Source organism: Pleurodeles waltl, chromosome 1_1, assembly GCF_031143425.1.
Source record: "Pleurodeles waltl isolate 20211129_DDA chromosome 1_1, aPleWal1.hap1.20221129, whole genome shotgun sequence".
NCBI lineage: Eukaryota > Metazoa > Chordata > Amphibia > Caudata > Salamandridae > Pleurodeles > Pleurodeles waltl.
Window position 1 is genome coordinate 521,954,825 of NC_090436.1, and position 27,362 is coordinate 521,982,186.

Below are 27,362 nucleotides of genomic sequence, written 5' to 3' on the forward strand. Positions count from 1 at the left end.
TCCCCTGAGTCTCCTGATAAAAATGGTACCTCACTTGCGTGGGTAGACCTAGTGCCCGCAACAGGAAATGCACCAAAACATAATGTGTACACATCACATTTTTCCAATGAAAACGGATGTGTTTTTAAGTGCCTAGCTGTGGATTTTGGCCGCTAGCTCAGTCGGCACCTAGGGAAACCTAGCAGACCTGTACATTTTTGAAAAGTAGACTTCTAGAGGAGTCCATGATAGGGTGACTTGTGGGGCTCTCACTGGGTTCTGTCCCCCAAAATCATTTGCACTAGAACAAGACCGTGTCAGTAGCTCTTTTTTTTTTTTTTTTTTTTAAATACATTTGACTTCCCCGGGGGGTGCAATTGCAGGCCCAGGAAAACAACTCATATTAAAAAAAAAAAAAAAAAAAATTAAAAAATTATGCCATGCCACGAGATCCGACACGCCATTTTTTCCAATCGTTTTTTTTTTTTACATTTCAAAAACAAATATAATTATATATATATCTATCTCCATCCCCTAGGGGAGATGGGGGTGCACTTACATGGGGGCCGACCCCACCCCACCAAAGTAATCCTTGGGGCCTAGTGTGATCCACGGGAAGAGTTGCCAGGAAGGCATCGATGGAAATGGAAGACTCTCCTCCCCTTTGCATCGATGCCTCTCTGGCATCTGGGGAGGCATTTTGGCCTTTTTTTCACCTCATCGGTGGGGAAAGAGAGTGATGTCAGTACGTCTCGCAGCACAATGACGTCACAGATGGGCAGGAGGGCATATAGGGGGAGACGCAGACGCACCAGGGAGGGTGCCATTGGCCGGCACGCGCATTGATGGGGTTAAACTACACGTTTATATATTTAAGATACGTTTTTTTCAATTAGACCTTTAAACACACTTTACATTTATAAATTACATTTTAGTACATCAGTTTTTACTAATAAAGTTTGCTGTCTAACACGTCTTGTTGCCATCACAATCTGCGGACTGCATGTCATAGATCTTTCTCGAGACAACACAAAAAGGAATCCCCTGTGGCTTAATGGTCATGATATTAAAACCCTCATACTGAGAGGTGTGGGTTCTATTCCAGGTGGGTCTATAGACATTCCTCTCCCTTAAATTATTTTCATCTCTAAATGTTTAAGATTTATACAGAAAGCAAATCTCACTCGGTTTAATTAACAAATACACTTTTCTTTTCACTTTCTGCTAAAATATCTCATTCTACATATGTCATTCACAAAGGCCTAAAAAACACTTTCCCTTTCTCTGATGCTCTCTCGGTCAATCTAGTTCTTTCAATTTCTCTCTCTGTCACGTTTTCGATCTCTCTTTCTCTTCGATCCACTAATGGGATGGAAGAGAGAGAGAAATTAGTATTGCAATGGTCTTGCCATTCAAATATTTCAAAGATTCTTACTAGCAAGATATTTGGTTGCAATGTTATAGTTACATTTTGATGCAGGGCAGAGCAATCACTTCTACCTTGCTGGTAAAGCTCTTGCACTGTAACTCGCAAGGTGTAAGGATTAAATCCTAGTATGTCATTACAGTGTGTCTTTATTTCCTTTTCTATTGACTGTTAAACCTTTGTAGTGATGGAACATTCGTGTCTCTTTGCCACCACGATCTGTGGACTGCATGTCACAGGTCTTTATCGAGACAATTCATAACAGAATCCCCCATGGGGATCCCAGATCCTCCCACTGAGAGGAGTGGGTTCTATTCCAGGCGTGTCTTGACATTCCTCTGCTTTAAATTATTTTAAACGCTAAATGTTTAAAATGTTAAAAATTTATACCGAAAGCATATCTTACTTGATTTAACTGACAAATACACTTTTCTTTTCCCCTTTTCCTAAACTATCTCATTCTACGTATATCATTCAGCAAAGCCTATAAAACCACTCTTCCTCTCCTTTCTCAATCTCTCTCTAATATAGATATTTTTATATATCTATGTATATATATATATATATATATATATAGCACTTTCTGTATCTCCCTTCCATCCCATAATGGGATGGAAGAGAGAGAGATATTGGTATTGCAATGGTTTCTCCATTAAAATACTTCAAAGACTCCAACTAGCAAGATCTTTGGTTGGAATGTTAGTTACGTTTTGATGCCGGGCACAGTGGAGTCACTTCTGCTTCACTGGTAAAGCTCTTGGACTGTCACTCCCGAAGTGGAAGGTTTAAATCCTAGTATCTCATGGCTGTGAAGTGTAGGCAGCGTCTAGAAGCCAGGCTCTCTAGAGGTAGCTGTGGATGAGCAGTCAAGGCTTATCTATGGGACATGCACAGCTCACACAATTCCACTGTAGTCACACAGCACTTACACATATGAAAGAAAACCCTCAGTTGTACAAAAATAAAGCACTTTATTTTTGAAACACAATACTACAAATTACTAGAAGGTCAACTCTCCACTAGGAGATAAGTAATACACTAAATAAATACATTAGTAATCACAAATAAGCATAAAAAGGTTAGAAAACAGTGCAAATAGCAATAACCAATAGTGACCCTAGGGGGAGCACAAATCATATACTAAAAAAATGGAATACAAACACCGGAGTCCCACCTAAGTATGTAAAATGTGCAGAGGGGTGCTGGGAGTACTAGAAAACCACAGAAGTAAGTAACACAGTACCTCCCCCCGGAGTTTCCCCAGCCCACCCAAAAGGAGGAAAAGACGAAAAAGAAGACACCCAGACAAGACTGCAAGCAAACCAGCAGTGGATTCCTGAAGAATGAAGACCTGTGGAGAGAGGGGACCAGGTCCAAGAGTCACAGTAGAGTCCAGTAGGAGTACGAGCTACTACTCACCCAACTGTACTTGCATGAGTTGGTCGACGGTGATGAAGAAGAGGCCAGCACTGCAGCCCTGGAGCTGGGGAAGAGTTCCTGATGGATGCAGTTGATGTCCCACGCTGGAGTGATGATTGCAGATGGGAGTCGGTGCAGGAATTCCACCAACCAGCCTTGGCAAAGGCAAACTCGCAGTTAGTGTAAAAGTGGTGCTGCCAGGGACCAGCAAGACCCAGGAGGACTTGACCCAGGATGGGGAGTCACAGGGGACCCTCAGCGTCGCAGAGAGTCTACAGGAGCAGAGGCAGGACACGCAGGAGACCCACAGGACGGGGACACAGGAGTCGCAGAAGAAGCCCACGCAGCACGACAGAAGAAGATCCCATGCCACTGGAGAACCACGCAGGAGGCTGTGGTTTGCAGGAAGGAGTGCTGGGGGCTGGAGCTACATGTCACCTGGAGATCCCTTGGAGAAGCTGCAAGAGATGCGGTGCACTGGGGTACTGTCCTGCATGGGAAGGCAAACGCTTACCTCCACCAAAGTTGGACAGCTGGCAGAGAGGACCAAGAGGACTACTCCAGACCACCACCCGTGATGCAGGATCCACGCAGCTCATGATGAGAGGAGATCCATGCAGCCAGTCGTCGCTTGCTGTAGGTGCCTGCGGTTGCAGGGGAGTGACTCCATCACTCCAAGGGAGATTCCTACTTTTTGTGCAGGCTGAAGAGTTGCTCTCTTCTGAGGATGCACAGCCAGGGAAATGTTGCAAAGCTGGCAGGAGGTGTGGAAACAAAGTTGCAGAAGTGTCTTCTTCGTTGATTGAAGTGTTGTAGGTTCCTGGAGGGTCCAGTCCCAGTTCCAGTGGCCAGCAGTCGAAATGGAGGTTGCAAAGGAATCCTGCTGGAGTCTTGCTAGCCGAATCTGAGGACCCACCCAAGAGAGAGACCCTAAATAGCACTGAAAGGGGGATTGGTCACCTAACCAGGTAAGCACTTATCAGGAGGGGGCTCTGACGTCACCTGCCTGGCCACTCAGATGCTCCCAGAGATCCCTGCCAACCTTGGAAACAAGAAGGTAGAACTCCCTGACCCTCTGGAGGCGCTCTGGCCACCACTCCTGGGGTGGTGATGAACAGGGGAGTGGTCACTCCCTTTTCCAGTGTCCAGTTTCACGCCAGATCAAGGACTAGGGGTCCCTGAACCAGTGTGGACTGGTTTATGCAAGGAGGGCACATAAGCAAACCACTGGCTTGGGGAGGCTACCCCTCACAATCCAGTCACACCTATTTCCAAAGGGAGAGGGTGTTACCTCCATCTCCCAAAGGAAATCCTTTGTTCTGCCTTCCTGGGCTTGATCAGATCAAGCAACAGGAGGGCAGAAATCTGTCTCAGAGGTGGGAGCAGCTGGGCTGCCCGGAAAACAGTGTAAGACTGGTGGTAGCAATGCTGGGGGTCCCCTAAGGAGCCCCAGAGTGCATGGAATCATACTTCCAATACTTGCAACAGTGTTGGGGTATGATTCTGACATGTTTGGTACCAAACATGCCCAGGTTCAGAGTTACCATTATTTAGCTGGACATAGGTAGGTGACCTATGTCTAGTACACGCGTAAAATGGCGTTCCGCACTCACAAAGTCCAGGAAAATGGATCTGGAGCCTGTGGGTGCACCTCTGCTAGTGTAGGGGTGCCATCACACACAGGTACCTGCACCCTGCCCTCTGGGCTAAGAAGGCCTACCATAGGGGTGGCTTATAGTGACTCAGTGCAGTGACCTATAATGAAAACGGGTGCATGCAACAGTTTCATGCAGACTGCAATGGCAGGCCTGCAGAACCCTTTGGCTCCTTATGGATGACAGAATAACTGCTGCAGCCCATTAGGATCCCCTGGGACCCCCAATGCCCTGGGTACCTAGGTACCATATAGTAGGCACTTACATGGGGGGACCAGTATGCCCATTGTGGGAAGGAAAAGGTACAATTTACAGGAGAGAACAAAACTACTGGGGTCCTGGTTAGCAAGATCCCAGTATACACAGTCAAACACACGGACAACAGGCAGGAAATTAGGGTAACCATGCCAAAAAAAGAGTATTTTCCTACACGTCTTAGGTCTTTCGCGAGACAACCCAATACTGAATCCCCCATGATGTAATGGTCATGGTCGAAGACCCTCACATTGAGAAGTGTGTGTTTTCTTCCAGGTGTGTCGCTAGACATTCCTCTCCTGTAGTTTCTTTTTAACTCCAAATTTTTAAGGTTCCTACTGAAAGCACAGCGCACTAAGTTTATTTTACAAACACACTTTTCTTTTCACTTTCTCCTAAAATATCTCATTCTACATATGTCATTCATCAAAGTCTAAAAAAAAAAAACACCCATGTGGGGGGACCACTTATGCGAGGGGCCTTGTCTCCATACGAGGTAAAAAAAAGAAAAAAAAAAAAAATCATCTGGTGCTTTAAAACCCCTCCCTGGTGTCGGCCACTGATTGTGCCCCGCACCATGGGGGGTGACACACGCACTGATAGGGTTAATAGGATGTTGAGGCTGTGGCTGGGACCTAATTGGTATTATGCGGTATGGAGAATCTTTATCCCACCCAACATGACTGCCATACAGCGCAGGAGCCTGTGGAAATGCCCAATCAAATGAGTATGACTATTAATTCTATAAGAACCAGGGGCAAGAAGGAAGGCTTAATGATCTCTTCTCCAATCGGAATTTCACTGACAAATATTGGTGGCCAATCTTTTTCAGCCAACACAATGTCATAAATACCAGCTAATTGCTTCCAAAATATAATGTCAATTGTGCGCTCAATGACTCCATATGATTTTATTTTGATTTGGGAGGGGAGACACGCATGTCCGCAGTCTCAACTTCTATAAAGTCGTCAGTTGGTTTCACCTCCAGATGCTCTAGAAGATTCCGACGAACTATTGTGATCTCTGCTGCGTTGTCTAGCAGAGCCAGTGCCCAGTCTCTGTTCTTCAATAAAACTCTCATCTTGCATGACATTTTGTGCAGAAATAGCTACCACCTTCTTTTTGAATTAGGGTTTTTGCTGTGGAAGTTTCTCTTCTTTTTCAATTGAAACTTCTGCTGAGCGTTGTGAATCTTTTTTCAGTTTCACATACTCTGTTCACTGTTCCGATCGCCTACCTCTCTCACTACATTTATCAAGTGAGTCCTGAAAGGAACAAGATTGGCGTATATCAGTATATTGATATCTAGCAGGAGTCTTTATATTATCCCTTTTTCTTACTTATTAACGTTTCTCAGGGGTCTCTGGATGTGGAGATTCTCCCCTGTCTTTTTTAAATGTTTTCTTGTGTTTATCCCAGCATTTTTTTGAACCCTCAGCTGCTTGCTTGGTAGAATCCTTATTGAATTGAACTTGTAATTGTGGTTTACCAGGTCTGGCTCCCAGACTATCCAGACCTATATCTGAATAGGTTTCGGCATTAATTTTAGGCAGCTCATGTTCTTGATCCTGTGCAGGAACGTCCCGGAGACGCATGGTTACTGCTAATGCAACTGCTTCCCCTTTAAGGTTGCTTAATATTATGAAGGATACTGTAGCAAAATTGCCCATTATTCATCTTGAATTTGTTTTAACACCTCTGGAAGATTTGCAAGAATTGGTGTACCATGTGCGGTGGTATAGAGCACAGAAAATACTGTGCCCCCAATGTTGCAGTTATCCACTGGGGGAACCGTTCCAAATGGCAATCACATAGTGAGAAATCTGTGTTTATCTTAGGGTCCCTTATGGGAAAACACAGCTTCCAGCTTGTTCATTTTTTAGCTAACCAAAATGAAATTTCTTCACTTTTAATGACTTTACCCATGATCTAATGCACCGTCACAGGGTTAATGCCTGGTTTAGCTGCATGCTGCTGCTACTGGGTTAGTATTTAAGGTCTGCATTACAAACTGTACTAAAATTCTATATATTTCTTCAAGTTCAATATATAAGCGGCAAACCTCAGCTACTGCCAAGGTGACTGCATCAGGATGTGGTGTATATGTGGCCAATTGTGGCCAGGTAGGACGTCATTACTCGGAGGACCTAGCCTAACATGATGTGTTGTATGGGGTAGCGCACCAACAAGCCAGTTCTGGTGGTCTTGAAAAGATAGAGGTATCTCTATGCATGCGTATGCTCTGTATTGTGCAGGTGCATTAGCATGTGTATAATGATAAAATGCATTAGTGTTTCCATCAACTGCTAGAAATTTGACTCAAGAGTAGACAATTACTGTTCTATAAGCTGGATGAGCCTCAACCGAACATGTAACAGCAGCACCCGACTAGGCTGTAAGTCCATTATTTAATAAATGATTGGTGAAGAGGGGGGCTCATATTTATTGCAATTACCACCGGTTGCGGTTTGCCATGGTAAATGGATTGGTTCAGATATAAGGTCAACAATTGGGGGATAAATCCTTTTAATGCTCAAACTTGAACAACCTTCAGTATAAAATAGCTGTTACCTATCTCGCTGAGGAGGAAATCCTCAACACCACGGACGTCTCCATATATAGTATTGAGGTGCCTTTAGCATGTAGTGAGGCAGAGATATCCGTAATTCAGTACTTGACTAAACATTGGTGGTGCCACGGTGTGTTGGCTCAAATTATACTAAATGAAACTGCTGGATTCGGACAGCAGCACCACTGTGCTGTAGAGAACTAAATCCAATTTCACACCATGTGACTACTGTTGGCCTAACCCTTTTGGCCAACAAGATGTACCTCACCTGCACCTAAATGTGGCAGTGATTTGTGGTAGCCATGCCCATGACATTCTGATATCTCAGGGAAATCATAGTGTAACGGATCTCATCATTTTCTCTCAGTTACATTCGTCTCACACATGCAAAGACAAACAGAAGCAGTAATTAGTTCAATATATTTTATTAAATCACCTGCGTTCTAGATAAAATGGCATGTACTGCAATGATTGTGATGATAAAACATAATAATAGCAATGTGGTGACAAGGAAAGTGAAATATAAGAAAGGTCCCACCATAGTATCACAATGCTACGTGCTGAAATTCCTACCAACGCCACTAAGGTACCACTAGAGCACAGCAGTGTTAGCCCTAATTCACCCTTTAGGATCTTTAGGAAGACACCATCCTCCATACCTGAGTATGGTAGTAGAGAAGAGGGCTGTTGGTCTACTGAGAGTCCTCTCCCGTGTAGGTGTAAAGTCTCTTCAGACAGCTGCAATAAAGAAGCAGTGGCAATCTTCTGGCTGGAATTCTGCCTCTAATATATAGGGGGAAGAGACATGTTTTATAATAAAACAGTTGGTGTTCTGTAAGAACTGCCCTAACGTAAGAACATGTATGTTTCTTGTGAAGTGGCAAAGACTGTGGTGTTCCACTTTATACTGACAACAATACTGGGTACGAACTCGAGCAGAGGCCAGAACGAGAATGTCAGACTAAGAAGAATGAAAACAGTTCCTATGCTAAAACTGTATGAGATAAAAGAAATGAAACATCATCGCAGAATGAAGGTTCTGCTCAGAAAATAATATGAATAAAATAAACTATTATTAGTCTAAAGGGCACAAGCTGCAGGCCTGTGGCTAAAATAATGTGCCCATAAAAGCTTACTAAAATAACCTCAAGACAGCAGCCACTTGCACAGATCATCCTGGTAACTGCTTTTGTGGTGCCTGCTGCAGTGACGGATGTGTTTGAAACTGCACGTCCTGTTGTGGATGTGCACCTACATCTCAAGGAATAATGTGGGGCAGCGTTTGTATCTGGAAAGTTCCATGGTACAATGAGGGAGAGGAATTACTTGTTTTTAGCTCTTTCACCAATAGGGACCACGCAATGCAAAATGTCTGACGGTTCAAATCAACCCCGAAAAAAGGCCTCTGCTATCACACAAGTTCTGTCAGTCTCTAAAGCGGTCTGTCACTACTGACAACAGTTGGTTGCAGCCATTAGCATCGCTGCCCAGGAATTTACACATCCAATTTGTGCTAGGTACTGCAATGGGTTTAATAAAATATCAGTTCACAAAGAGTCATGTATTGTTTTGGTGATGATTAAAAAAACTCCACATAGCACAAGCATTCCATAAGCGAGGTTAAAATGCAGCCGGACCCAACCCCAAACAATTTAGCAAAACAAACTCTAAAGTAGACATCCTGGAAACTTCGTGCCAAGATTACTTGCACACATCACAGAGTTTCCCCACAGATAAACTGGTTGCTAACTACATGACTGCTGCAAAAATATTTTTGTATGTGTATTAGATCAAACACCTAGCACGGTCAAGGTGAATGAATAATGCAATGGTTTTGTAGCCAATTTGCACTCATGGTGTGGAGATGAGCATACTTTGTTGTGTGATAGTTTGGAATCATTTAACCTGGATTTGTTAGGTATTTCAGGGTCCATTCGTTAATGTCAGTGGGTAGCACGCGCGTCTTGGACATTATAGGAGGTTTTTGAAATGCGGTCATAAAACAGTATCTGCTGTTCTCATTTGGCAGCAAATGCAATGCATCAGATAAATGTATTAGATACAGAAATAAGACTTCGGGACGAAAATCTATGGTTCGTAAATTCATATTCCGTCAAGGTCAGTTCCATCTTTTAACCTTTGAAAGTAAAAGCAGTGTCAATTGTAAATGGATAATAACTGTATGTAAAACAGGCATGTAAAGTGCTTTGGAAAAAGGCAATGTCCACGCATCAAAAAGATTATCATCAATCGAGGTTTGCTCTCCAAGCCATTGCCAGTTATGAATTATTAGAATGCACCAGAAGTGTACCAGTAATATGCTGACTTGAAATGAATGTTTCAAAGGTAAAAGTGGCTATATATTTTCCAGTACATTTTATGGCAAACACTAATCGTTTCTAGAGCGCACAATCTGTTACAATCCACCTTTATAATTCTCACCGTTTGCCGTTTCACCGACAGAAGGCGCACATTTGTCAACAATCTAATGTATTTCCATCTGGACTGAAGGAGGCAGCAGAACCCCTATCTCTATTAAATAAAACGGCAGTAATGATTGTTAAACTGAAGCTGAACTCTCAGAATGTTGTCGTGTCAAGTGTGTTTAACCTAATACTTCTCACAAGGTAGACAGCTAGGCTCTACACATCACAGACAACGTCTTAAATTGCGCTTTGGAAACTCCCATTTTTGGTATCACAATTAGCAATTTAATAGTTGGAAAAAAAATACATCCAAGGAAACACAACGTCGCTGCATTATAACGATGTGTTTAATGGGTTTAGTATTCTAAATGTTTGCAAATAACTTTACGTTTTCCTGTACCTAAAATCTGCAACGTTCCCGACGTGTTTGTAACTTGGTATGCATAGTTTTCAAAAGTTATTTTAGCATGTTGAATGGGTTTTGGACAGAAGTGCTACATAAACAACTGCAACCTGCTGTTTAAAATGAGGCAAGGCAATGTACAAAGAAACTGGAGATACAAACTTTTCTTTCTACGTAATATTTTTAGCACTGCCATTTTTATTTTTCTAAAACATTTAACGAACATTCAAAACAATCACAAATAAATTCAGACAGGTGCATTACAGTGAATAATGAGCGATTTGATTACCTATCAATTCAATAATCTCTGGAATCATGAGCCCATATTTACAACAACAAAAAAATGTGAGCTCCAACACATCCCAGGAAATTCTCACATAAAGCAAAAGCAGTCATTTATATGCCTAAATAAGGAATTCTTAAAGTACTCCAGGTGTAAGTCAGCAGCATTCAGAAGGCAGATAATGTCAGAGAAAAAACACTTTTCAGTATGTTCCCAAAAAAGCATGGCTGCACACTACTTCTGTGCTAACCTTCTACCACCCCAAAAACAGCTAAGTTCCAAATTCAAGTTTTAACGATCTTCACATTTCAGACGAGGAGAACATAAAAAAAAATACAAACATCAATTCATCCCCTGTATTAAAAAGTGCTAAAAAAAATAGATGTGAAACTTTGATGCTCGCATTTGCAATCAGCTCAGCTAATGTTTGAGGATTTTAATCAATAAATTAATATTTACTGGCACTCAGCAGCTCCTGACAGCCTTTATGAAGCAATACTTTTTAAACGTACCTTACACCTGCAGAGCTGTAGATTAAAGGAAGGTAGGTACAAGGTGTTTAGGATTCACTGACTACTGACTCTTCACGACTTTCAGTACTCAACATTAAATTGGCTATTCTCCCCAAACTACTCACTGCCTTTCTAGAAGTGAAAACCTATCTTGTTGATTCACTTGTCAGTTTAGCCGCTCGACCGAAAGAGCAAATGGAAAAAGGTGACAATAAATCAAAATTCCAACTTACTCCATGAAGAGAAGAAAAACCTGAACATATAATATAAACATGAGTGAGATCCTGATCACTGAATGCGTCAGCAGGCCATGGACTTGCGGAAAGGACCGAGAATGGCATTATGGGGAGTATTTTTTCTTACTCTTTAGACACAGCTGTGCAGGCGTCTACTTTAGCACATTAAGCATGAGCAACAGTACAGTAAAGCAATGCACCGTTTAGACACTGCCTTTAAGCAGTACACTTGAAATACAGGATTCATATTGAACTTTGTAGTGACCAGTGTGGAAACGTGTTAGTTTCATCTTCTGAAGTTTTCTACTACAGTGCCATCCTTGTATGTACCGGATTTTCCATCTCATGCTCACTTTTGTATACACTGCCAGTAAGAAGCATCTTCCACTACATTAGAGGTGACGTGTGTACCCCTCAACGTAAAAAATATATATATTTTTTTTAAATACAGTTTAATAGCATAATATAACATTTAACTGTCCTTCCAATGTTAGTGTATATAATTTAGTGCAGATATGAACAGGTGTTTACTTCCCCACCACACTCACATCACACCAACCTGAAGGAGCTCCATTTGGTCCCCATACACAAAGAAGCACAATTCAAACTCCCCAAAAAGGCTTTCAAGGCAACACATAAGTCTAGACCAGCATACCTCAACAATGGCATTTGCTTCCACAAACCTTCCAGATATCTCAGTTCAACCGGACTCCACCTGGCACAAATCCCATGCAAAAGGAAAACTAGATCCAGCGGGTGGGCTTTTTCGTACATCGCTCAAAAGCATGGTATGAACTGCTGCCACACATTCTTCAATTCTGGAGAAAGCTTAAGATCTGTTTTTTCAAGTAGTTGCACTGGGCCCAAAGTCTGTCTAGATTCCAAACAGCTCAGTGGCAGGATACCCCTCCCGGTAATCGTGTGCTCTACAAATCTGTATAACACAACATAACATATCTCTGAATACACACAAAATAACACAATTGTCAGAACACAGATTAGAACCCAGGCGGAACCAGTAATCAATATAGTTACTAGACCATAGCTTCATCCAGGTTGTGTGATCGAACAATGCGTGTCTTTATCAACGTATGCCTTTAGTCCACGGTCATTACAATGACTCCGACACTACCATTCATCTCTTTATTACGAACATTTTTAAGTAAATGTTTATTTGAAGTGTACTGTGTGTGTGTATATATGTATGTATGTATATATATATATATATATATATATATATATATACATATTCATTCAAAGAAAAAAATGTTGCAGGGGCGTTATAGTTAGGTTCTGAATATACTCATACAAAACCACAGAAATTCAGCAGTTATAGTTCTTTCAAGCAACTGTAACTCGTGCCCTAAGGTAACTATAACTCGCACCCTCACCATGCACAGTTTGTTCTTCAATAATTTGAATGATGTTTCATTTATATTTTTAATGATGTAATAGCAGTTATCATGAGTACTGTAACATAGGGGTAATCCGCAGTGCATGGCGAGGACGCGAAGTGTTGCCTAATTATTATTATTTCTTTTGGGGGGGAGCAAAATAAGAGGCAGAAGGGGGTCCGAACAGTTTTCTTATCAATAATTTTATTCCAAATGATGCAGTGATAATATCAAAAGATGCCATAGAAGGTGTCATCAATAATATCAGATACGGAGTAATTAGCTGTGAGGCAAAGCATGGCAAAGGCGTCAGCTGTAGTTAACTCAAGGTGCGAGGTATCGTTACTTGAAATAATTAACTATAACTGCTGAATTTCTACATCCTTGTAACCTTTGTTTTTTCCATTGAATTTCTGTGTTTTTTTTTAACAAAGTAATTTAAATTACTATATTTCAATTCAACTATTGCCGCGCACGGCCCCAGGCTTGCCCCTTGCGACCCCTAGCACTGCCTATGCAACCTCTGGCCTCAGAGGTGGTAAAATCAGTGCCAGCAACTCAGTGGCTGCTCGTCCATCAGCACGGCTTCCACTCTCTTTGTTTACCCTCAATTTTTTACTATACCAATAGTGAACAATGAAATATTATTCACTATTAGCGAATTAAAGAAAGAGAGAAAACAAAGAAAGTGGAGCCCTAACCGAAGTCCTTTTTTACTACACTAATAGTGAATTATGTTAAGTTTTTCATTATTAGTGTAATTTTAAAAATGGAGTACAATTAGCTGGGAAATAACCTTAATTTAAAAAATGGAGTACAATTAGCTGGGACATATTCTTCCCTGGCAGCCAAGGGTTTTGAATGTTTGTGTTTAAGTGTAAGCATGTGTATGAGTGAAACTGAAGAGCAAAGGGCATGTGATGTCATTTCTGCTACCCCTGACAGTTTGTGAATTGACATTCATGCCAGTCTCACTGGAAAGTTAGTAGTGCTGGGTCAAAGCCAGCCACCTGATCTTGTCTGACACGTGCTGCAGCTGGTCTTTCAACATGACTCAGTCTCTACATCAGGGGTCTCCAAGCTTTTCTGTAATAAATTCTTAAATGAAAGCCAACCAGAGCTACTAGAATTAGTGTTGTAATAGTGACCATATCGAACAATATTTTCTTAGTGGTCACTCTATGAAATATTACCAGCAGTGATCACCTCAGTGCATCAGGGGAATTGATAGCAGTAATGCAAAAAAGGCGATGTCGATTTGGAATGCAGTTACACGCGTAATGCTTAACAGCCATAGCTGCAATGCCCCATGAATCAAGGTAATAATATTAGTAATAAGTCTCCCGCTTCATCACACGATTTATCACTCAAAATCTGCTTTAAACATGTTTTGGAAATTAAACCATTTTTCTCCAAATATCAGCTTGTTAGTTCTGAAAATACACACATTTTCGTCTCAAATATGCACTTCAGTCATGGCATACATAAATTAATTCAGCCAAAGATAAGGTTATAATCTAGTAGGCTGGGCTTCAACCGGGAAAGCTACCAGTAGATCATGAGATTCTTGTTGGTGAGCCTGCTCTATATAAAACGAGAGTGCAGGTGCAACAGCATGAAATATTTCTTTGGCTTACACTTACAGTACTTGTCTTCAACGTCACGTCCACATCCAGTATCAAATTGTGTCACATGAATGCATCAATAACATGGGTTAGGGAGCAGGATACTGTGTAGGGCGTATGTTGCAAGATCGGTGTTTAACCTGCAAGCCACGGAATCCCAGCAGCAAAAACACAGGTTTTCATCCTTTTTAAGTGGATAAAATGAGTATTACTGTGTTTTAGCATTAGCACCAGATATTTGCAGTGTGATGGTAACTTTAAGGCGGTAGTAGCAAATAGTGTACATTAAACATAGCTTTACTGTTATACTCATACACCCCATAGGAAAACAATGAAAAGCCCAAAAAAAGACAGCGGCTGCAGGCATATGTTAAAGCGAGAGAATGGAAGTAACAAGCTCTCCGGTGGTCACAATGGACTGGAGAATGCTATCAGCAAAATGGAAACAATGATAACTAGTGGCAATAACCAACAGGAGAACCGAACCCAGCCACAGCTAAACAGAGGATCAATGTACTAGATCCACTTCATCAAAGGCAGTCTAACATTCTGGTTCATGCTCAGCTCATCTAGAACTGCCATGGGGATAGACTTCTTCCAATTCCATATGAAAGCCAACTTGCAAAAAATCAAGGAACACTGAAATATCCAAGTGGATAAAAAGGCATTTAGAAAGGAGTTTTACAGATGCATGTTTTGGCAAGTTGGGTGTTACTGTTTCTATGGTTTCGTAGCAGCAGTGCTTAATTTGTAAATAAAAATGTGCCGGTGCCCAAAGCCCTCCTCTTAAACACACAGCTGCTGCAATTAAATATGCGAACACGGAATACTGAGGCGGCGTAATCCTGAAGCCATCTCGGGCCTCTTCAATTCATATAAAGCCACTCCCTGCCCCTTCAGCTCTCTCTTGCAGCTTTCTACTTTCTCCCTTTGTGACGCTTTTTCTTTTTTCAATTCTTCTGTCTTTCCCCTATGTGTCTTTTGCTCACAACAAATGCTTGAGGCAGAAGAATAAGCCCCGGACCTCAAAGATAAGTGCCGGTGCTCAGCACTGGAAACAGCAAGCACAAATGAAGCATTGGATGCGGACAGACCCAGGGTCCTCTCTTGTGACACCCACGCCTTGTAAGCAGGGGCTGCCTGTACACAGTTACAAGGCCCTTCAAAACACCGGACCAGTATACATCAAGGACCAACTTCAACACTACCATCCATCCAGACAGCTACGCGCAACCTATTTCAGTCTCACACGGGTCCCCTACATCCAAAGAAGCGAGTCAGAAGGCCGCCAAGACCTGGAAGTAACTTCCTCAACACATCAGGACAGCTCCTTTGCTACTCAACTACCACAAAAAACTGAAGATCTGGCTGTTCAACTGGGAGCTATGCACGATTTAAGTTCCTCCTCCGGCGCCTGGATACACTCACGGGTGATAAGTTGCACCATACCATACATAGTGACCTAACAAAAAATAACATAACGCAAATAAGCACCTTCACCTCAATGGTAGTCACTCAGCATTCTAGACTGACCCGGCCACAGACCACTTTTTTCCTAATAGACCACTGCAACAGAATTTGTATTATCTCTTGATTATAAATCACTATTTAAGGAGCACAACAAACGTAGCTTACAGTAAACATGGCGGAAGCTGATTTTGTGCTTTTTCTTGGATAGTTTTGTATTAAGAAATTGAGCAAACTAATTTTTCCTCCAATTCACTTTTATCTTTAACACTGTAGACGCAGAAAAAAAACTTGCTCCAATTCTAATTGGCTATATCAGCAAAATAAAATAAACTCAGCCTATGTTTTCCCAAGTGCCTCTCCATTGCGCAGGCAGCAAAAACAGTGCAAAATCAAACGGTTCAAAGGAGTAAACTAGTCCAAATTTTATCTAATCAAATCAATCGTATTTTAGAGTACGTTTTATTGTTTAATTTTTTAAGGTTGTAACTACTGCACGGTTGTATCATTTTTTAGGTATCACACTTGTTATTTAGGAAACATGACAGCTTCCTACAATGTCTAATTCAAAATAACAATGAAACAAATATAAAATTATCTAAAATCTAAGAGAATTAAAAAATATTACTATTTTTCACATAAAATACTTTAAAACTACTACATGTTTTAGTAACTTTTACAAACCTTGCCAATTGAGGTTAAGAAATTGCAAGCTCATTTTGGGAAAAATCTCAACTAACCACTTGCTTCTACTTTTTGTCCAAACCTCAAGGCATGGCACTGAAGTAGATGATCTTATTTATTATTTTTAGCAGTCACACCTTCCTAAGAGCACCATGCTGTTTAACCGCTTCGCTGCCAGGCCTTTTTTTTGGCTATTTGGGACAGTTTGTGCACTTAGGCCCTCATAACTTTTTGGCCACATAAGCCAAGCCAAATTTGAGTCCTTTTTTGCCAACATCCAAGGGATTCTAGAGGTACCCAGAGTTTGTGGTTTCCCCTGAAGAAATTAGCCAAAATACAGCGAAAATTTCGGTTTTTAAAACAAAATGGGAAAAAGGGCTGTAGATGAAGGCTTGTGATTTGTACCCTGAAAATGGCACCAACAAAGGGTTTGCAATGCTAAAATCACCATCTTCACAGCTTTCAGGAACAGGCAGACTTGAATCAGAAAGCCAAATTTTTCAACACTGGGGCATACCCCATTTTTACTATTTTTTGTGCTTTTAGCCTCCCTCCAGTTAGTGACAGAAATGGGTGTGAAACCAATGCTTGATCCCGAAAAGCTAAACATTTCTGAAAAGTAGACAAAATATGGAATTCAGCAACGGGTCATTGTGTAGATCCTACAAGGTTTTCCTACAGAAAATAACAGCTGAAATAAACAAATATTGAAATTGACGTGAAAAAAAAGCAATTTTTCTCCACATTTTACTCTGTAATTTTTTCCTGCGATGTCAGAATTTCCAAAGTAATATACCGTTACGTCTGGACTCTTCTGGTTGCGGGAATATATTGGACTTGTAGGTTCATAAATGTTCCCAGAGCCAATAAAGGAGCTGCAACTTGCAATCGTTTTTCCTTGTATACCTGGTATACAGCAATACATTTGGGGAAATATAAAGAGTGAAAAATAGGTATCAAAGAAACCTTTGTATTTCCAAAATGGGCACAAGATAAGGTGTTGAGAAGCAGTGGGCATTTGCACATCTCTGAATTTCTGGGTCCCCATACTAGCATGTGAATTACAGAGCATTTCTCAAATAGTCGTCTTTTTTACACACTGTCTTACATTTGGAAGGAAAAAATGTAGAGAATGACAAGGGGCAATAACACTGTGTTCTCCCAGGTCTCCCGATAAAAATGGTACCTCACTTGCATGGGTAGGCATAATGCTCGAACAGGAAATACAACAAGGACACATCACATTTTTACATTGAAATCAGACGTGTTTTGGGAAAATGCCAAACTGTGGATTTTGGCCTTTAGCTTAACGGGCGCTTAGGGAAACCTAGCAAACCTATACCTTTTTGAAAACTAGACACCTAGAGGAATTCAGAATGGGGTGACTTGTGGGGCTCTCACCAGGTTCTGTTACCCAGAATCCTTTGCAAACCTCAAAATGTGGCAAAAAAACACTTTTTTCTCACATTTCGGTGACAGAAAGTTCTGGAATCTGAGAGGAGCCACAAATTTCCTTCCAACCAGCAGTCCCCCAAGTCTCCTGTTAAAAATGGTACCTCACTTGTGTGGGTAGACCTGGTGCCAGCGACAGGAAATGCCCCAAAACACTATGTGGACACATCAAATACAAAACTTCCTGTTTTTGCGGCAGGGGGTGGGGGGGGCTATCTGGCATTTTGGTCCTGGGCTCAACAGCCATATAGGGAAACCTACCAAACCTAAACATTTCTGAAAACTAGACACCCGAGGAAGTACAGGGAGGTGTGACCTGCGTGGATTCCCCCAGTGTTTTCTTACCCAGAATCCTCACCTCACTTGTGTAGGTGGGCCAAGTGCCTGTAACAGGGAAGAGCCAAAAACATGTCGAAATTCAGGAGGAACAAAAGCGGGTCCAAAACGGCATTTTGAAAAAAAACATTTCTAGGCTGACAAGTCCTGCAGATTCCTGAAGGTTCCATCACAAAAATGTGGGGAAAATGTGTGATTTCCAGCCAAGTTGGAGGTTTGCAGGGCATTGTGGGAAAGAAAATGGTGTGGGGTGCATGCGAAGCACACTACCCTGGACTCACCCAAAAGTTTAGTTTTCATATGTGTTTAGGTCTTGTGGATTTTTCTACATGGCAGCAACCCAAAGTCCAAAAAGTGCAGCCCTCACCATTCCAATTGTGACGATTTTGAGAGTTAGTCAAGCTCTCATGGCCCAAATTTAAAACCAAAACCCAGAATAATTAAATGTCCTCTTGCTTGCCGTGCGATAAGATGTTTTAGTTGCGGGGGAGAGCTGAAAGACTGTTACCCCCTTCAGTTGGAGTGGGGGCATAACCATGCCCATACTGGTTGGTAGCCACCACACCACTATTTGTTTTTTTAATTCCCTGGCATCTAGTAGGCTTTCTGAATGGATCAGGGGTAACTGTCCCATCTGCCCACCGGTGGGCAGAACAACTTTGGCCCCATTTATTTGGGGTGGCGGTATAGCTATACCCCCACCCTCTTTAAAAAAAAAAAAAAAAAATCTTCCCTGGTCTCTGGTGGCAGATGGGTCTTCCAAAAATAGGCGGATCTTCCCCCAAGGGGGGCAGATATGGCCAACAGTAATGTGCCCCCATGGAGAGCGACCCTCGCTAAGGGGCTGCCCCCCAAACAAAACACACACACAAACCAATCCCTGGTGCCCAAGTGGTTTCTGCCCCCCCCAACCCGGGGGCAGATCGGCCTAATAGAAATAGGCCAATCTGCCCCTAAGGGGAACAGAAATTGCCAAAAAAAAAATTTGCCTCCCCAGGGGAGCGACCCTTGCGTGAAATTGCTGCAAGAAAAAAAAATCCCTGGTGCCTAGTGGTTTCTCCCCCCTCTCCTTTCCTTTCTGCCTTTCCTCTACTTTCATGCCTCTCTCGCCCCCTCTAGGTGATCAGAGGAGAAATACTTTTGCGATCAGCTTCCAGCGTGGTGGGGGAAGCCTCTAATGACATCAGCAGACGCTACAGGGTGGGTCCGGGGAAAAGGGGTGGAAGGGGAAGCGATTCCCCTTCCATCCCTGCCCATGGGGGGGGGGGGTGCGTGGACATCAGAGGGGAGTGCTAGGCACCATACTGTAACGGTTACGTCCTCGGCACCCGAGCGGTGGAAACGAGGACGTAACCGTTACGTCCCAGGCACCTGAGGGGTTAACTTATCGCCCAATGTCAAAAATATGATCACAAACCACCTAAACATTCACTTTTTTCCCATAGTTTCATGAAGAGTGAATAATTGGTTTAGTTTTAAATATCGTTAGGATGCTCCTGTAAAAACCTCACTCTTTGTTAAAATAAGTACTCCATTTTTGGAGCACAAATAAAGAACAAATTACTTATCTTGGGTAACAAATTATCTGGTAGAGACAAAAGGGGTTGTTACTACTTCGGCGGATGGGAAAGCCCGTCTGCCGAAGTCCCTATGGCCAGGTTGCTGCAGTGTGGCCACCTTCCCGTGGGCCCCATTAAGAGTTATCCGCTGGGTCAGCGGGCGGAAACAATGTTTCCGCATGTTGGCCCAGCGGGAAATGCTCAATAGCCTTATCTCCAGCTCATAATAGAGCTGTTGTGTAGCCATTTTAGTTATAGCTCCATGCACGTTAATTTAACACACTAAGCTGCAGTGCACTTTAACCTAGATATATTTTATTCAGCTTTGTCTTATGTTTGTTCCAATAACCATTTTTATGGTCTTGTTTTACTTCAGTCTATCTAACTGTTTTTGCCTAGGCCAGCACTCTGTTCTCAAACAAGACATTCTTGATCACTCTGTGATTTTTCCAAGGCTACAGTACGGTACATTGCCGGTGAACGTGGTAGACGTTTAGTCTCCAGCATTCATAGTAAATACACATCTTTACGTAGGAACACTTTCTCAGAATATCAGCTGTGTTATTATAAAAACACTTCCTTGTCCCTTACACGTTAGATGGATATTCCAGACAGGGAACCACGACTGTATGCCGATTGCCAAATGCTTTGCTACAGACGCTAATGCAGACTGCAGGCCTTTGCTCAGGTATGGGAGTTGATGTCTTCCCAGGGGAACCTGAAGGGCAATCTTAGAGCTTAACATGCTGTGCTCTATCCTAGCCTAGGTAGGGGTTGGTCCATTGAAAATAGTGACAATATGATAGCGTTGTTTTTATGCTTCACTCTTCTCATGACAATTTTAATACTGTCATGTTGTGTCGTCCTGGTTATTGCAGCTCACGCCTTGCTATCTAAGATGCAGTTGTTTTTTTAAACTCATTATTGAAACATATACTGCTTCTGTTTGTCATTTATATACAAGACTGAATTGTAAGTGAGATAACCGGATGAGATCTGAGTGACCACGACTTCCCTGAGACGCCAAGTATGTCATGCGCTCGGCTGCCCAATTCATCACTACCCTTTGGTGGGGATGAGGCACTGCTAGTTACCCGGAGAAGAACCCGGATTGGAGCAACAGGTGTTACCCACAGTGGGTCAGACATAGTCTCCCATACCGCGGGCGATTCTGCTGCTTAAAATCCAGTTGTCTCATTAGAATATTGAGAGCCTACGCGACAGAGCCAGCATAAATGCTGTTGTGCGTAGGGTACACAAGCACCCGTCACAATGTTCACTGTCTGCAAAGAAGACAGTGAACACTGCGATGAAGCTGGCCAGGGGTGCCTCTGCACTGCCCATGCCAACTACATGGGCAGTGCAGGGACCTCTGAGGCCCCCTGCACTCCGTATCCGCCAGCCTTTACATGGCAGGGCTATGGCCATGTAATTGCCGGTCGAGAAGGGACTCCCTGGCAGATAAGGACCGCCAGCACTGCCAACCTCTCCTGTGGAGGAAAGCTAATGGTACTGGTGGTCCGATCATGATGCAACCGCCATGGTCGTAATGCGACTGTCGGAATGCCATAATGGTGGCGCTCTGAATGTCACCGTGGCCCGGGCGGTCTTAAGACCGCCAGGGTCATTATTAGGCCCATAGTCTACTTGCAGATTCCTTGCCTTAGAATTTCCCCAAGACCTCAGTCTGGATCCAGAGATTTTTCCCCGAGCACTACCCCTGCACACCGTTAGGTGCTGTCGTTCGAATCTGTGTCCGTCGTTGGCGTTGTGGTTGCTGGATATGACGTCACCGGTCATATATAGGCGCCACCCTGATGCGCTGACATCACTTTCTTTTCACGACTTTTCACGCCAGAAGCACGGAGCCATGAAGAACACTTACTGTGGTGCACCAGAACTAAGGCCCTGAAAGGGAAGTCCCTGTTCCTAGAAATACATTAGCAGAGCAGGAAGGATGGGTGGGGGTTGGTAAGGAATCTGCAACTAGAATATGTCTCAATCAGATGATTTTTTACAGAAGGTAAGTAACTTTTTCATCTGATAGAGACTTCTAGTTGCAGATTCTTTACCTTAGAATAGATACCCAAGCAATACCAATCACGGAGGTGGGTCTGAGAACCAAGATCATACTAGTCCTGCAGGACTGAACAGGCAAAGTACCCAACCCTTCGGACCTGACTGTCTAGGCAGTACTGTTTGGTGAACGAGTGCAATAACGCCCACGTTGCTGCCTGGCAGATGTACAGGACTGGAACTCTGCGTGCTAATGCACAGGTGCAGCTGTCGCTCTTGTAGAGTGAGCACGCAAACCCTCAGAAGGTTGCTTCTTAACCAATTCCTAGCACATTTTAATGGCGAGAACAACCAATTTAGAGATGGTTCTTTTCTTCTCTAGTCGACCTTTCTTCACACTCGCATAACCGACAAAGAATTGATCATTCACCCGGACCTCTACCCAGAAGTAGGCTCCAAAGACAGACAGAGAGCGACAATGCTCCTTTTCATGCGTCATGTCATCTGACCAATGGGGTGAAGCCGAAGAAAGTTTGCTCTTCTTCAACTTCTTCTTATGCTTACCAGGGCATCCCGAATATTTTGAATGGGACAACGATGATTGTGGGCTCAATAAGCGGTCTCAGGACCTTCCTCCCGACCGAGGGCAACATGGAGGAAAGCCTTCGGGTTCAGGGCCAGGCACTCTGAGCACGACTTCAGGTCATGGTCGAGCTCCAAACACCAGAGACACGCGAGGTGTGGCTCTGTCACGGAACTTCATCCGATGACAGTGGTCGCAAGACTTGTACCCAGTCTTCCATGATGACATCGACGCACCAGAAAGTCAAACAATCTTTAACGAAAGTCGAAAAGGCCAGTCAAAAAGTGAGTGTGGGGTAGCACTTCTTTGGATCTGCATGTAGGCTTTCGCGGAAAGGAAAAAACTGACGTCAAACAACTGGGGTGACACCTATATACAACCCATGATGTCATTTCTGGTGACCACAATGTCAACGACGGATGTAGAGTCAACTGACACCACCTAACGGCGTGCAGGGATACTGCTTGAGGAAATATCTCCTGATCCAGACTGACGCCTAGGGGAAATTCTAAAGTAAGGAATCTGCAACTGGAAGTCTCTATCACATACAAATGACACTGGAACACACCGAAAATGAGAGAACTTTGTGTGATTGTACAGATCACTCATGCCAAAAATTCATTTTTAAATATAATTTTTCAGTCCACAGTAGGGAAATTGTTTTGTACCATATTTAGCATGGCATTTATATAAACAAATATAAGAAGGAGCAGCATTATTATAAATAAAATATATGATCAAACTATGCCACCTGATCTCCATTTTTAAGCTGTATACATTTCAGAGACCATGATGTCTTTCAAACAAGTTGCACTTCCAACTCTGCCACTGGTGAAGTGAGAAACCTGGAGTGAATGATTGCTAGACAACAGAAATACTAGCTATTGCATTCTATCAGCCTTAATTGTTTGATTACAGAATGTTTTCTCCATTACAAAAGAGCCACAGGTTTCAAATGAATGGCAACAAGGCTGGACAGGTCACATGGAGAACAGGAATATTACCCCATTTTACTGCTGACTAGGGGCACCTTTGAAGAGTGGATGTATAAAGAAATCATCCTATGTCTAGTCTGCTAAACAGCTCCAAGGGACCACACACTTTCTTGTAGGGGTGTATTTATTACAATTCCTCCTGGAGATAGCCAGACTCGCTTACTGCATTCACTGTTTAAGGTGTTGGTATAAAACATATTTGCAGAGGCTACTTTTAGCTCCCAGTCCCTTGCTCATGACTGAATTGCTTTCTTGTCACAGTTACCTGCTCTTTAATTGATGGATGTTATCCCTAGTTCTGAAGTTTGTCCTGCCCTTGTATCATTTCTTTACCCAGACTTTTGATTGGCAGATGTGAACTCTTTCAGTGCTGATGCACTGGAACTATTTTCCTTTTTTTAAAATTTCTAATTCAGTACTCCATGAGACAGTATGTCCTGTTCCTCCTCTGCTCTGTGTATGGTTAGACTGCATGATTTCCTAGCTCCCTGAACCATCCCAGCGCCAATCCTGGCTTCCTACCCTCGTTCAGAACACTGCACGCATGCTCCCTTTGTGGGCTCTCCAAATTCCTCGTCTCTCCGACCCCTTAGGTTTGTGGGTCTCTATGTACATGAGACCAGATATTCGCTTTTCTCTTTGCTGTATGCCGGGCACTGGTTGAAGGGCTTCGTGATGCCCAAGAAGTTGTCCCACAGCACTTTCCTGTGCTGTTAGTGCCCTCTTTTCCCAGTCTTCTCTTTCTCCTCAGGCCCTTTCTGCTCCGTGCTGGGTTACTGTTGTATTTACCAGACCCAGGTGCTTTTAAGGTGTGCTGTCATTGGCCAAACAAATATCAGCAACTGCCCATCTTGAAGGATTGTGTCTTTACAGTTAAGATGGCTGCCACATTAGGTGGCGGAGCTAGCCTGCAGCAAGATGGCCAACATTTAGCGTGGCTCTGCTCAGCCTGGGGCCCTGATTTTAAATTTCTCCTGTCAGGGCAGAGATCTCTCTGTCTTTTTTGCTGGGCGCCACTGCGGAGTTGCAGGTGCTGCCGGTAGTGTGCGGCGAAGGTTGCGCCCCTGATGTGAAGGGTGGGCGGCGGAGGCGAGGGCCTGGCTGAGCGGGAGCTGGAGGCGCGCAGCGCTCCGCCGCGGGCTTTCCTGGCAGGGCGGGGAGAGGTGGCACCTGCAGGGAAGTTACGGCGGCGGCTGCTGGCAGCAGACTGCGGGGGCTGGATCGACTGTAAATTTGTACCGCGGCCTCCTGCGTTTTTTTGCTCCCTGCGGCGTGGCTGCTGGGCAGGGGCTGTCTGGCTGCGGAGCTGGAGGCCGGGGCCCCCGGCGACGGACCGGCCGCGACCTGCTGGATCTGGCTGCTTCATCTGGAGCAATTGACTGGACCCCCGCGGTGAGCTGGGGTGGCAGCACTTTTTGGGCGGTTGCGGGTGGCCCCGTTTTGCAGTGCGGGCTGGTGGACCCTGCGGGGTGCTGCTCGTTGGTTGGTGGCACATCTCGCCCCGTGCTGGTGAAGCGGACTAGTGGTGTGGAGCTGAACTGGCTGAGTTGGGCCTGGAGGCCCACTCGAGGTGTTTTCTGGGATCCCGCCGCGGAGGCTGCAGGCCTGGGGAGATCTGCGTCGTTGCTGGGTCAGAATTCCTCCCACTGGAATTGGTACCTTAACCTGGTTGTTGCTGGGCCAGGGGCAGAGGAGGGTTGGGGCTGGGCTGGGAGAGACCCGCCGGCCGGAGGAGGCGTTGCTGGCTGGCATTGGAGGCCTGACTGTGCCCTGGGCTTCGGACTCTTGCCAGTCGACTTGCTGATGTAAGATGGGAAAGGCGGAGCAGCGGCAGGCAAAGATCTGCTTTAATGGGGGACGGAGGAAGGGGGGGGACCCCGTCGCCACAGACAAGGGAGGAAACTTTGGAGGCTGCCTCATCTGATATGTTAGTTAAGGCCATGTTCCTGGATTTGAAGTCCAGTCTGATGGGCATTGACGCCAAGCTCGATCCTTTAACGGAGCAGCTTGATCGTATCAAGACAAGGGTGGACGATCATGACTCTAGACTTGACCGGTTGGAGGCGCGCACTTCAGACATGGAGGATCAATGTCAGGGCAAGGAAATGGAGAAGGTGTTGGAGGTAATACGTAACAACAATGAAGATTTGGAAGCGCGCTCGCGCCGCAACAATGTTAGACTGATTGGCATTCCCGAATCCACTGACATAGGACGAATGGAAGATTTAATTGAAGGCATGCTCTCTGAACTCTTTCCTGGCCAGCTCTCCCGCCTGCTGGTGGTGGAGAGGGCGCAACGGTCTCTGGGTCCTCGACCTCCGCCTGGCACTCTGCCTAGCCCCATTATTATCCGGCTCTTGAATTATCTTGACACGGTCCTCAGGCTGGCGCGGGAGCGGCGTCCGGTGCTATGTAAAAATACGGATCTGCACTTTTTTCCGGATTATACCCCGGGAGTGCAGGCTGCGCACAGGGCTTTTTTGCCGGTCAAGCGCTCGATTGGACAGACGGACGCCAGGTTTTCCCTTATCTACCCTGCGAAACTGAAAGTGCAGCATGGAGGGAAACTACACTTTTTTACTGATCCAAAGCAGGCAGCAAAGTTTGTAAAGGCTCTCCCTCGGCGATCTGCGGCTGTGAACTCGGGTGAGCCGGGTGCGGAGCATGAGACTCTCAGCGATATTGACTAATGGCTCTGCTGCTGGTGCACGAACTGACCGTACGGTTACATTGATATAGAATTGTTTACCGTCCTGATGCTCATTCATTTTTTTGGCCCCTTGCCTTCCCTTCCCGGTCCATTGGTGGGATTGGGCTGGGTGGCTAGCCGTTTTCCCCTTGGATGAGTCTCGTCAAAATGTCATGGTCTATTTTTTTTTGTTTTGTGGGTTAAGGGGGTGGGGGGCTATTTGCTTTGACCCGGTTGGTGGGTCTGCTTCAGAGGAGGGTGGGGTTATGTACTTCTCCCGTTGTTTCTAGTATATCTTTTTTCTCGTTACGTTTATGTTTGCTGGGCTGGCTGGTGGAGGCGGCGGTGTGTCATGGTGCCCTGGTAAGAGTGGTCGGATGAAGCAGGTTGGGAGACATTGGTTCGTTGCCTTACTTGGAATGTGCGTGGCCTGAATGATAGGCGCAAGGTGCGGCTCATGTCTGCGTATGTTAAGCGCCAGAATGTTGATATCTGTATGTTGCAAGAAACTCACTTGGTGGCGGACACGATGCATTGCTTAAAGGTGGGATGGATTGGGGAATGTCATGGGGCGGTATATTCGAGCTATGCCAGGGGAGTGGCAATTCTGTTGCGCAAGGGACTGCAGTGGCACACGCAGCGAACTATAGTTGATCCTAATGGACGGTACATGCTGATGAGCAGTGTGGTATTGGACAGGCCTTGTCGACTTGTGGCTGTTTATGGCCCTAACACGGACGATCCGGATTTCTTTGGTGAGGTCTGGCAGCTGGTCGAGTCTCTGGGAGGAGGTGCTGTGATTTGGGGGGGGTGACTTCAATGTTGTCCTGGATCCGGAGCGGGACAGGGAGATTTTGGCCAGGATGCAGCACGTAGCAGCGACCCAAGCTCTGTCCGGGATTATGGAGGATGGTGCACTGGAGGATATCTGGCGGATAAAGCACGGTGACGCGAGAGAGGGTACGTGTGTCAACTATGTGCACAGCAGTTGGTCCCGCATTGATCGCTGGCTGGGCTCGCAGGACGTGGCGATGTGGACGAGATCGGTGGAGCACATGGCGCGCACGTTGTTGGACCATTCTCCGGTTAAGTTGGAGCTGGCGGTGCCGGGTGGTCCGGGATGTGCTTTCGTATGGCGCTTGCCTCAGGGGCTTTAAGAGATGAGGCGTTCCGGGAAGAGATTCGTCTGGATATTGTTCTTTATTTTTAGGAGAATGGTGGCTCTGTGAGTTCGACAGGAGTGCTGTGGGAGGCCTTTAAAGTGTTCATCCGGGGGAGCTTCATTTCGAAGCAGCATGGTGTGCTGCGGGGGTTGGGTCGGGATTTGGCGTAGCTGGAGACGCAGATAGCGGACCTGGAAGCTCGGTTGGTGGAGGACTGGTCTGGGGATACACTGGCA

The 27,362-nt window shown here is 44.5% G+C and overlaps 1 protein-coding gene across 3 annotated transcripts in view; it reads right to left on the minus strand.

Annotated features, from left to right (window-relative positions):
- The window catches only part of ARB2A (ARB2 cotranscriptional regulator A), a 1,508,097-nt gene that overhangs the window by 1,297,935 nt on the left and 182,800 nt on the right, over positions 1-27,362 (minus strand). The gene's annotated exons all lie outside the window — the stretch shown is intronic.